Genomic DNA, 11541 nt, shown 5'->3' on the forward strand with positions numbered 1-11541 from the left:
TCCATGCTAGCAGTGTCACTATGGATCTGTGTCACTTCTCTACACTGAGCAAAGATGACAGTTATTTTCATAGCTAGGTTTGAGCTTGTGCACGCTACTGTGGTTCCCATTCAAAAGGAGAAATTAAGAACTGAGCAAGTGTTTACTGCAGTCCCCTGGAGGCGACAGGATTACATAGGATTTGGCTAGCGTCCAAAGAGGTCTCTTGTCAGTGCTCCAACAGACGCACTTCCAACTCATCTTCAAACTCTTAGTGATAATTCCTCCATGTCAAAGCAAGAAACGTATTGATTTTGAACGGGATCCAACACAGACTGGCCAAGGTGGCTCGGTTCAAAGATCAAAACAGTAAAGCATGTTCCTTTCCAGAGCTTCTGCTGCCTTCTTCAAAACGTCAGGGATTATTGTCTTCGGACACAGCAATAAATGTATTGATTTTCTGCAGATACAGTATCTGACCTGTGACGTTGGGGGATATCTGAAGCCTAATCTTAGATAAGTAGCTACATGGTCCCTGGTAAACCTCTGGGCGAGAAAGCTTCGAGCACTCAGAGGTTATCAGCGATGGAATTTATTCATTTGGAATAATATGCAATTTCGCCACTCTACTGTTTAATTTCCAGATGATTAGTTTGCTAATCTGCATGGCAATTTGTAGTTTGGAAAATAGAAGCTGAAAAGGCATTTTGAATCAATCAGGAAAAGCCGTAATGGTGTTTAGGAGTGAAGATGAATAAAAAGACGGAGAAGTATCGATTGAAGAATGTTTAGTGATGTGGGCAAGATGGAAATCAACAAGAGAAGAGAAGAGATGCCTCTTATAGGAGGACAGAAGATATATTTTGTGGGTAAAAAGATGATTCAACATGACATGAATTGTGAATGAAAGGGTTTGGACAGCGTGGGGAATCTGAAGCGATGAGTCGAATCAAAGAAAATGAAGCAAGAATTTGGGCCTTCATTAACTTTCATCAAAGCTTTTGTTCATGAATCTAAACTCAATTTGACATCAAATAAAACTAAGTTGAGTCGACTAATATTTTTAGCTTCACTAAGTTTTTGAATAAAGGCAACATATATTTCATTTGGAGTTTTAACTATTTTTGAAAACCTAATGAACCCACTCGAAATCAGTCACGTGCAGATTCTCAAAGATTTGAAATTAAGCTATTTGACCCAGAATGCAAGATGGAAATCAAAAAGAGAAGAGAGGAGATGCCTCTTATAGGAGGACAGAAGATATATTTTGTGGGTAAAAAGATGATTCAACAAGACATGAATTGTGAATGAAAGGGTTTGGACAGCGTGGGGAATCTGAAGGGATGAGTCGAATCAAAGAAAATGAAGCAAGAATTTGGGCCTTCATTAACTTTCATCAAAGCTTTTGTTCATGAATCTAAACTCAATTTGACATCAAATAAAACTAAGTTGAGTCGACTAATATTTTTAGCTTCACTAAGTTTTTGAATAAAGGCAACATATTTTTCATTTGGAGTTTTAACTATTTTTGAAAACCTAATGAACCCACTCGAAATCAGTCACGTGCAGATTCTCAAAGATTTGAAATTAAGCTATTTGACCCAGAATGCAAAAAAAATAATAAACGTGTGTGAATATGATTTATTCCCCAATTTTTATCCACATTGGTCCCATCGGGACCTTCTACTTTCCATCTGTACCACTTTCTTCTTTTACAGTGAAGAAAGTAGCACACATGCAATATCAGCAAGGAGAAAATAGAGTATCATCCTGAACTCGAGGAACACGATTCAAAGGAGCTTGTTATATTTCCGGCGCTTCAAAAATCTTTGATTTAATCTAGAAGTTACTCTCTTTATCCTGCGTTTCCATGGAAACAAGTGAAGTTGGGGCAGGAAGGAATAAGCAGGGGAGGGGGGGGGGGGGGCTGATAAGGGGAGGATGAGAGAGAGAGGAGTGGAAGGGGGAGGAGTGATGAGGGGAGGGAGGGGTACTTTCATTTAGGAATTGAGGCAAGGGATGAAGGGATGAGGATTAGCTGTCACAATGAGGAAAAGGTGTCCGTCCTGTAGCTTCCTTTCCTCGCTCAAACTCCCTTCACCTCTGTGTCCTTGACAAGTCTGCTCACAAAGGTATTTATCAGCCCCCATTCCATTAATTACCATCCAATTAGCTACTCCCACAGTGGAACTGCTGCAAGACTGCAGTGTCGAGTCGGTTCACTTAGCGAGTCTTGACACCTTCATGTTTTCCACTTCCCTCAAACTCGCAGCAGTAGCGCCAGGCGTCTTGTTCACAAAGAATCCCGAAGCCCGCTAATGCATCCATTTAAAACCGCATTCATTCCGACACCAGATTTACCACTAAATAGCTATTTCAGCTAATTGGCAAGGCGGCTTAGCTGCGTGTATTTGATTCCTGTTTCCTGCATGTTATTGATACAAGCTTATTTAATGCCCCTCTTCACATCCTTCATTCAAAATCCTCAAAGGGAGCAGAGGGTGCAAAGTTAAGAATGACTTCTAAGCAAGAAGGGGGGGGGGGGCTGAGAGTGGCGCTAATTGGCATGCTTTGAGACTGTGGGCAAGGACAAGTGTGCGGTGTCTCGTTAGCATGGAATTAGCCTACGAGAGAGATTTTGACCAATTGCCTCCAGCCAGCGCCATTGTGCACCTCTCGTCTCTTTTTTGACAAGTGCAAAACAAACACGCTTGTGTGACCCCCCACACACACATCTCCACACAAACGCTCCGAAACTCATTAAGCCTGGATGCTAAAGACTAAATACCTCAAGAGCGTTTTAGCTGTGTACTTTGCATTCACAACAAATCCACTTTCAGTTTGTCATAACAAGCTCCTGCACACTTAAATCTTAACCCAATTACAAAGTAGCCATCCTCGTGGGTAACAAGCATATTTGCAGAGAGTATAAGCATGTTAGTATTTGTACAAGCTAGTCTGTTTCTGCAGCACCGTGTGACACACACACACACTAACACCGCTCAGTGCCTCAGGCTGTTGACGGGTTGTTTTTCTATGTACTGTTGAGGTCCCCCCCCTCCAAAATAAAAAAAAAAAAAAAAATACCACCCACCCCCAGACTTGGAGTATGCTGACAGAGCAGCTGCTGAGACGAACGCACTTTCACAAACACATGCACACACACACATGGTGTGTGCTGCTTTGCACTTTGATCACACAGGCATGCAGCATTTGAGCGCAGGAAATTTAACGCAATATTTAAGGTGATTGAGAATGTGTGATGAAGTGTGGGGCAAAAGTCTGACAGCTTTCATTAATATTCACTTTGACACTTCCTACCTGAAAATATATTATTTTTAATTACAAATTTGGGCTGTGCGTTCCCTTTTTGTTCTCTCTTTGCCGAGTTCTGATTGGATTCGAGTTGTGTAACTCAGCCTTGATGTCAAATAATGACACTTTTCCATATACCGTATCTTCCGGACTATAAGGCGCACCTAAAAACCTAAAATTTTCTCAAAAGCCGACAGTGCGCCTTATAGTCCAGTGCGCCTTATATACGGACCAAATTCCTAAATTTAAACTGGCCCGAAACATTGTGTCATGAAATTAATCATAAGTGGCCCGCTGAAGACTATGAATCATGAATCAAAAAGACTATGGATCATTATTTTGTGATTATAAAGTAATTTGTTGCGTCTGAAGTTGAAATAAAAAAGATAAAATGGAGAATGATTTGATTTGGATTAAAAATCTGACATGATGCATTAATGGTGCGCCTTATAGTCCGGTGCGCCTTATATAAGGACAAAGTTTTAAAATAGGCCATTCATTGAAGGTGTGCCTTATAGTCCGGTGCGCCTTATAGTCCGGAAAATACGGTAATCCTTGATGACACACATTGCAAGGCTCAATAACACTTATGCTCCATGCTAAATGTACTAGAACGAAAGACCGAAAAGTTCTTAAGATGAAAACATCAATAGCTTTCATGATGCATTAAACAGCTTGACTGAAAAGTACATTTTTGTATTCACTTATTTCCATCAGTTAATTATGCATGCTAATGTTCCGTTCGCGTCGTATGTGAAATGCTTCAGTCTCCAAATGAGGACGTGAAGTCGTTAGCATCCGCAACGCTAAAGTTAAACACATCGGAAAGGTGTAAGGAAAAAGACAGCAGAAAACATGGACTCAATGGACTGATTACAGCCGTGACCTTTTATCTGATGGCTCACTAATTGAATCATGCGGTAAATAGATGATGATGATGGTGGCTGCGGCGATGATGATAATGAAGAAAATGGTGGGTATTTTTTTTTCAAGAGAGGAGGTAATAGTAGTAATTGCCTTTTAAATGGAGGGCTCTGTGAGAAAAGTCAAAGACATAGGGATGACATGAATAATACAAGAAGTAGCGAGATAAAACCAGAAGCCCTGAGCTTGCACTAAAATAGAACTAACCTCGCTATTATTACTGACACAAAGCGAAAACGATCATTATGGGGACCATATACAGGCCGTTAGTAATTTGGAATGAGCAACTGAGCTCAAAGGTAATAGCACTGGAGGCGAGGAGAGCATGAATTTTTAAAAAGTTTTTCCGACTGTAAAAAAAAAAAAAAAAATCACAATGCCCCTCCAACAGCCGTCACGCTCAAAAAGTGTGAGACTCAACCTACTGCTACCACACGCTGGCCAGAATGAAATGATTGACATAATCAGAATCGTAATAATTGCCACGGAAATAGTGCTGCCAATCAGGCAATCATGTCAGTGTGCAGGCGATGGTAATTGGGAAACATGGTGACTGACAACATCAGTGTGAGCTGTCCCCACCAACACCTGCAACACCGGCATAATTCACTCATAGTAGAATTGAGTCACGCAACAATGACAGGAGAGCCTTGTTGTAATAGCGTTGCACAAAAAGGGGATTTTTTTTTTTTTATGACTAACAAAAATGTGGAACAAGCTATTCAAGTTGTCACACTAACAAAGAAAGGATCGGCTCTGATTAACCTGTCAAAAACTCACAATCAGTGATTTTATTCATTCATTTTCTTCCACTTATGCTCAGGGTCAAGGACAAATTGGAGTCCGTCCCAACTGACCTCAAGTGAGTGGGGGGTACGCAGACCATTAGACGAGACTGGTGATTGCCGACTAGAGTGCCGTGGCACACTAATGTTCCACCAGAGATTATCAAGGCTGCTGTGGGAAATTAGCAGGCGTAGGAATTCAACGCCCTTCGTCGGCAATATCGTACTCATTATGCATGACAAACTTTTAACGAGTCTATTTTATTTGTGCCCTAAACCACAGTCATGAAATGAGACACCAAAGATGAAAAAAAAACAAGTTTACTTAAATTTACTTACTGCTTATCATGCACAAAAATAGATACACAAATTTGTATGATGTATATTTAACTGAAAGGTACATAACAGAGTGGCGAATCAGCGCCCTCTATTGACCAGACTTTTCCAGTGAAACATGTATTTATTTTGATTAACTAAGACGTGTTACTTTCCCAACTTAAATTCTAAAGCCTAGAGGCAAATCACCAAAGAAGTGGTCCTTAGCCATCGATTTTGTTTTTGTAATAATTATCTTCTATAGCAATTTCACTCAAGCAGTATTTAATGCTGACTTGGGAAAACTCCAGTGTTGATAGGGTCGAAATAAAATTGTGTACCTTGAATTTAAAAAGTGAAACTTGTCACTGCAGCCAATTAAAAATCGTGCCGAGCTAACTTAAAAATATGTCGTGACGAAATGCTGACTACTAACAATGTGGCCGCATTGCAGAAAATCATTGTTGTAATTTTGCACATCTTCATTCAAACATTGGTAAGCCTTATGATTTTTTTAAATGTCCTCTTATTCACAATGAATCAACGGTAAGTTTACATTGTCATTGTGTGCTTCATTGACTGTGCATAAGCATCAAAAAGTCAACTGTGCACTAAAACCACACGAGATCTTCCAGATCTGTATGGTGTCCCGATTCCCTCCATGGGAGCCTTATTCCCATTCACAGCCCTCCCGAAACCCAGAGCAGCAGCATCTTGGACTCCTCTGTGTGCCTTCATCCATTTCTTTCCACTCAATGTCTTTAAGTCCTCCTTAACTTTTTAGGCATGTTGAGATGTGAATCACATTATCACGGATTAGCGGGCTGCATGGGACTCCATTACGATACATAATCGCCTTCTGCAGCGGCTGGGCTGTGTGTAATACTATTCGGCCCCCTTTCCTCGATGGAAGACCGGCGTGGTGAGAACAGCTGGCGCCTCTCTCGGTTATTATGACTAACATTATAAGGTTTTGAACTATTGGTGTCACATTGCATTGTCTACTTTTGACCCTCGTCTATTTGATAACTATTATTACCTCCAATCACATAAATTGAAATGTCACATCTCGGTTAGGCGGATTATTAAAAACTGGCCATTATAAACAAAAATGGTTTTTATTATACGCTACTTTTCTCCTGCGCAAAACCGGTTTGTCTGGGGGCAGTTGGTTTTGCACTTTCAAATAAGTGAACAACATATGCCAACAATGGTAATGGAGTAATATCTTGCTGTTTTTCTCAGCGTGTGCTTGTTTGATGGCCATAGTAGGAACACAAATGTCTTTCCGAGAAGAGTCTCGGAGAAGTGAGAAAATACTGCGGCAAAGTAGAAACTAGTGCAATATTGCAAACTCCAGAGATAAAACATGATTTTGTTTCTTTCCTCATTGTGCATACCAGCAGTGGTTACATCATCAGGATAATGAATATTATTACAATCATTCTAGTCATCATATTTTGATTAAAAAAATCAAAAGACAGACATGTAGGATTGTTTGGATTGGCGTGATGTGTTTAATATTTTTCCCTATTTAAATGAATGTATAATTGTGGCTTATCCTCCACCCTGTAAAGCAAGACTGAATATCATCTTTCCTCAAGATCCCATTGTGGCCTCAAGTTGACTCAACCTTAAGTTCACCCCTCTTTACACACCCCGATTTCCTTGCCACGCTAATCTCTCGGGTGCATTTTACTTCACATGGCTCGCTGTTTGTCTCAGGCTTCCACTCGCCACCCCAGGGCAGGTATCAGTAATGGCCTATACAGGAAACAACATTGAAGCAAGGCGCCCGTTGTGTTCAACCTAATGAGAGCAGGAACTAACAAACACACACTGAGCGAACAAATTTGTATAGCTTCACATTGTTCTTATTGGAGCCACAGGGGAATTTGATTATTAAAAACGGTTCTTTGCAGCCACGTGACAGTTACTAGATTCTCGGGGCTTTTATGTAAAAAAACTCTCAGACTCAGAATGTTCAGTTAACAGCACACGGTGTTTAAATATAAACACCAGACTGTCCTTTAATTTTTTTTTCTTGTAATCTAAATTAGTAACAGTTACAGAAAGTCCCGCCATCAATTAAACAAATGAATGTATCAAACAATTATTTCAGATACATATATATACCTTTTAAAATACATTGGAAAAAAAAAACTGGTACATCAGGATGTCTATGAAAATAATAATAATAGTAATAAAAAAATCTCAGTCTCAATATTTTTCCCCACTTACAGGAGGTCAGTTAAAATCAGTTAATATTCATAAAATAATTATTGAAATTAAATTGAATTCTACCAGCTGAGTGTAATCAAATATTAATGCAGATTTTGTTTGAGGGATGTTTTTCCTAAATGCAAAAAGCAAGAGGGGAAGAAAAAAAATCTTTCTTTCCCTTGAATGATCAGTGGCTGTAATGTAATTCATGTGAATAATTACAGATAATCACGCTCAATTATGCACCTAATGCTAATATGACTAATAACGTGATTTAATGAACACAGCCCTGACAATTTGGAATATACCAAAGAAGATTATCACGTTAATGAATGCAAGAATTATTGCTGTCAGTTTTTTTTATGCGTTCTAAATTCCCATCATGCATCTCTATTTGTTGACTGCAGACGTCAAAATATTCTCACAAGACATTTCATTAGGTACACCGGCATGTGCGTGTGCAGCGGCTGACTTGGTGCGGTTTAAAAATATCATCAGAGGTGGTCTGGTAGTTGTTCCTTGTTATTTATTTATTTTTTATTTTTTTGGGCTCGGCCGAACGGTTGTGTATATATTTATATACGTATATGTATAGTATGAACATAATTATGTGTATGTTTTTTTTTTTTTTTTTTTTGTTAACCAGTCGGTATACCGTTGACACTGATTGTAGTAAGTTGAAATATAAAAAAATGACCTTTGCTCAGGGGTGCCAGCGTCATTAGTTAAAGGTCAAACAAGACAATGCATTTAACATTAGCCACAGAATCTCTGGCAAGGATATTGATCACTTTAAATCACACCGGACCCCAAACTTCATTGGTCACAGTTTGAAATTAAAGCTACTAGTGCGGCATATTTCCCATTAAAAATCTCGGTTTTGTTTAGATTACACGATTATATGTAAAAATGGTAAGTCGTATTTGTGTATACGATATGTGAGTGTTTGTGTGTGGGTCTTTCTAAGCCAGGGTGTCTAACTCATTTTTGTCACGGGCCACATCGTAGTTATTTTTTCTCTCAGTGGGTGGTGGTTATGAAAAACCATATACAGTGAGGCCTTGAGATATGATTTTAATTTGTTCCATGACCTCAAAACACAAATAATCCTGAAAAGTTGCACTCAACGTACGCAAAACTGAATTATGCCTGAACCTTATTTATCGTCTTTCCCTGTTCATCTTCTACTGCGGGGGTCTATTGGCGGTTGGAAAATCAGCTTAATGGTGTATTACTGCCACCAACTGATAATGTCCTTCCACTGCAAGGAAATCAATATGAATTGATGGTGGCGGAATGTTGTGAAGTTTCCCGCCGCCAATAAGTGTTGGAGTTCTGCAGCACGCTCTTATCTCAAATTATTTGCTCATATCTTTGCTCATATCGTGATTACACACCATAAATATAAAACAATCTAATGAAAAACAATAAGGACGATGGTAAATAAGTTTGTTTTCATATTCATGACACTGCTGCACAAATGCACACTGTTTCATAAAACAACACCCCCCCCCTGTGTGTGTGTCAACCGGGCTACTTACAAAACCTTTTTGTCAGTTCTACTGAATGTCAAGCTGTAACAAAATTACCTTCAAATAAAATTTAAAATGACCTCTTTTCCTGGCTATTTACCTCATGAGCAATTCTAAATTTAGTGTACAAATTGCCTCAAAGACAGCATGTTCTTTCCAAAGGTCACTATAGGTTACCTGCTAATCGGTGTGACGGTGAGGTTAGCAGTGGGGGTTAGCGAGGAATAATGCATATTAACTAGCTTTTCCAGTTGGTCCTGTTCTGACCATATTGCATGAATGCAGTGAGATTTAAAAAGAGACCCAGATAAACAAACAGCAGGACAGTCAGAATTTCCTCAATTTAGCCAAAAAATTTGTTGTAAATTTGCAGCCATGATAGGTAGTTGCAGATTAAATTCTCATCAATCAAATTTCTGAATATTTAGCGATACGGAAATCAGCAGTAGCATATTTCGAAACAAAATAGCTACTATGAAAAATAATTAAAAAGTTAATCTGTGACTCAAGTGTGTATTCCACACCCTGTCTGGTCTTGATCGTGTGCAAATCATCATTTTTTATGATTTATAATAATTGTCAAATATTAAAAATGTCTCTGTCCCTCATAAAATATACAATACTACTACATTTTCAAATATTAAAACTTTTATAGTCCCTCGTGAATGTGAGACAGATTCCTCCGGCAGTTAAAAGGACGCAGACATGTGTCTGGCTAGCGTTGACCTCTGGGCCCTGTTCACACACGTGACATTGCCATGCTCAGACTGATGTTTATAATGGAGGAACAGGACGACCTTTATGATGAATTAATAATTGATAGAGTAATTGGACTGGCCTGCTTCCTGGGTCAAGGAAGCCCAAGGTTTTGCCTCTTAAAGAGAGCCATTATTCTGCTTTGTGTGGCCAGCAAAGGGCAAACAGCAGATCAAATATTCACCATGAAGAACGCACACACAATTAGCCCTGACCTAATATGGCGGACTTCACAGAAATGCAAAGCTAGCCACATCTACTAGCGGTCACCTTGCAGGAGTTGGTCAACACTGCTGCTAATATGACCACTAACAACACTGGCGGGGGAGAATGATGTTCATCAGACTGTGTCAACAGACTGGCAGACAAATGGTTGAATATAAATGGGTTGGGGAAGGCGGGTGTTTTCACTGCAATTAAATTGGATCGCCACACAAATGCCTAATGGGAGCTGAGACGTGAGCGCCTTGTCATGTATGTCACTCTTGATGTCATCCAGACTTCCCCCAGATTGAGATAATGCCAACCATCTTAAACGGCACCAAGGTTTGCATGTCAACTTTTTGACATTGCAGATTTGTCGTCCATTAAGGCGTAATGACGTTAAAGTTCTTCTATTATTTGGCGCTTAGCTGCACAATCATGCGAGGTCAAGTGAAATTGAACTCTGGTGTCTGAGTGCCTTGTAGAGTTTTGTAGTCATCTCTTTGAACACTAATGGTGCATTGTGATTTATGAGCTCCTCAGTTTGATGCTTGATATAAGAGTGCCTGTCAAGTCAATAAAGAAAACCAAAGACTGATTATTTTTTTTTCCCCCCTGGTTGGTTTTAAAATGAAACCACTTTATGGAACACTGCAAAATCGAATTTCTTGCACCGTATGCTCTCTTGGTAATTTTACCAAGCTAATAAAAGATATTTAAAAGCATTTAAAATACAAATGAATTATGTGAAGCACATTGAGTTATGTATAAACTGTCCTGTAAATGTTTAAGGTGTTTTCAATACAACTCCTGTTTTGGATCAAATTAAATGTTGAGGCCATTGAGTTTATATTCCCCTCCCCCACCTGATTATTAAAAAAAAGGAATACAAGCTAAGAATGGCTTTCTTTTCAACAAAAATGGAACACTCAAGCCTTGTAGCCCAGACGTCTGCTTTGAAATATTTCTTGTAGCTTCGAGTGGTGTTGGCGCTCAGTCGATCACCTTGCAAATATTCTCTCAACAACATGACAACTGATTCCAACAGATGTGCAAAGATGAGGGCAGATGAGTGCACTGATATAAAAGAAAAAAAAATCGTCTGCTCTCTGAATGGGACTGAAAAAAATGCATTGCGACGTGCACATCAGACGTGAGCAAACTCCACTGTAAAACCATCCCCTCCTTTTCTCTTCTTCTGTACTGGCGAGGGAGTCAAAGAATGCTTACACGTAGAAAATTTCAAGGCTTTGCCATGAAGATCAAGGAGAATTTTTACTGTACTGGTGCGGAGTGAATAGTCCATGCTGCATTTGCAGAAGGGGTGCTATCTAATTAGTTATTCAAGCCCATCTCTGAGCTGGTGCTTGGGGCAGGTGGGCCGTAAGGAACCGTCTGGAGCCCCGCTGTGATGAAAGACGTCTGCTTGTCACACGGATTTGATTGGGTGCTGTCTAATTGCTGGATTCTGGTTGGATGGCACAAAGTGGAACCTGAGCTTGGAGTCA

This window comes from Syngnathus scovelli, chromosome 18 (genome assembly GCF_024217435.2).
Source record: "Syngnathus scovelli strain Florida chromosome 18, RoL_Ssco_1.2, whole genome shotgun sequence".
Lineage (NCBI taxonomy): Eukaryota > Metazoa > Chordata > Actinopteri > Syngnathiformes > Syngnathidae > Syngnathus > Syngnathus scovelli.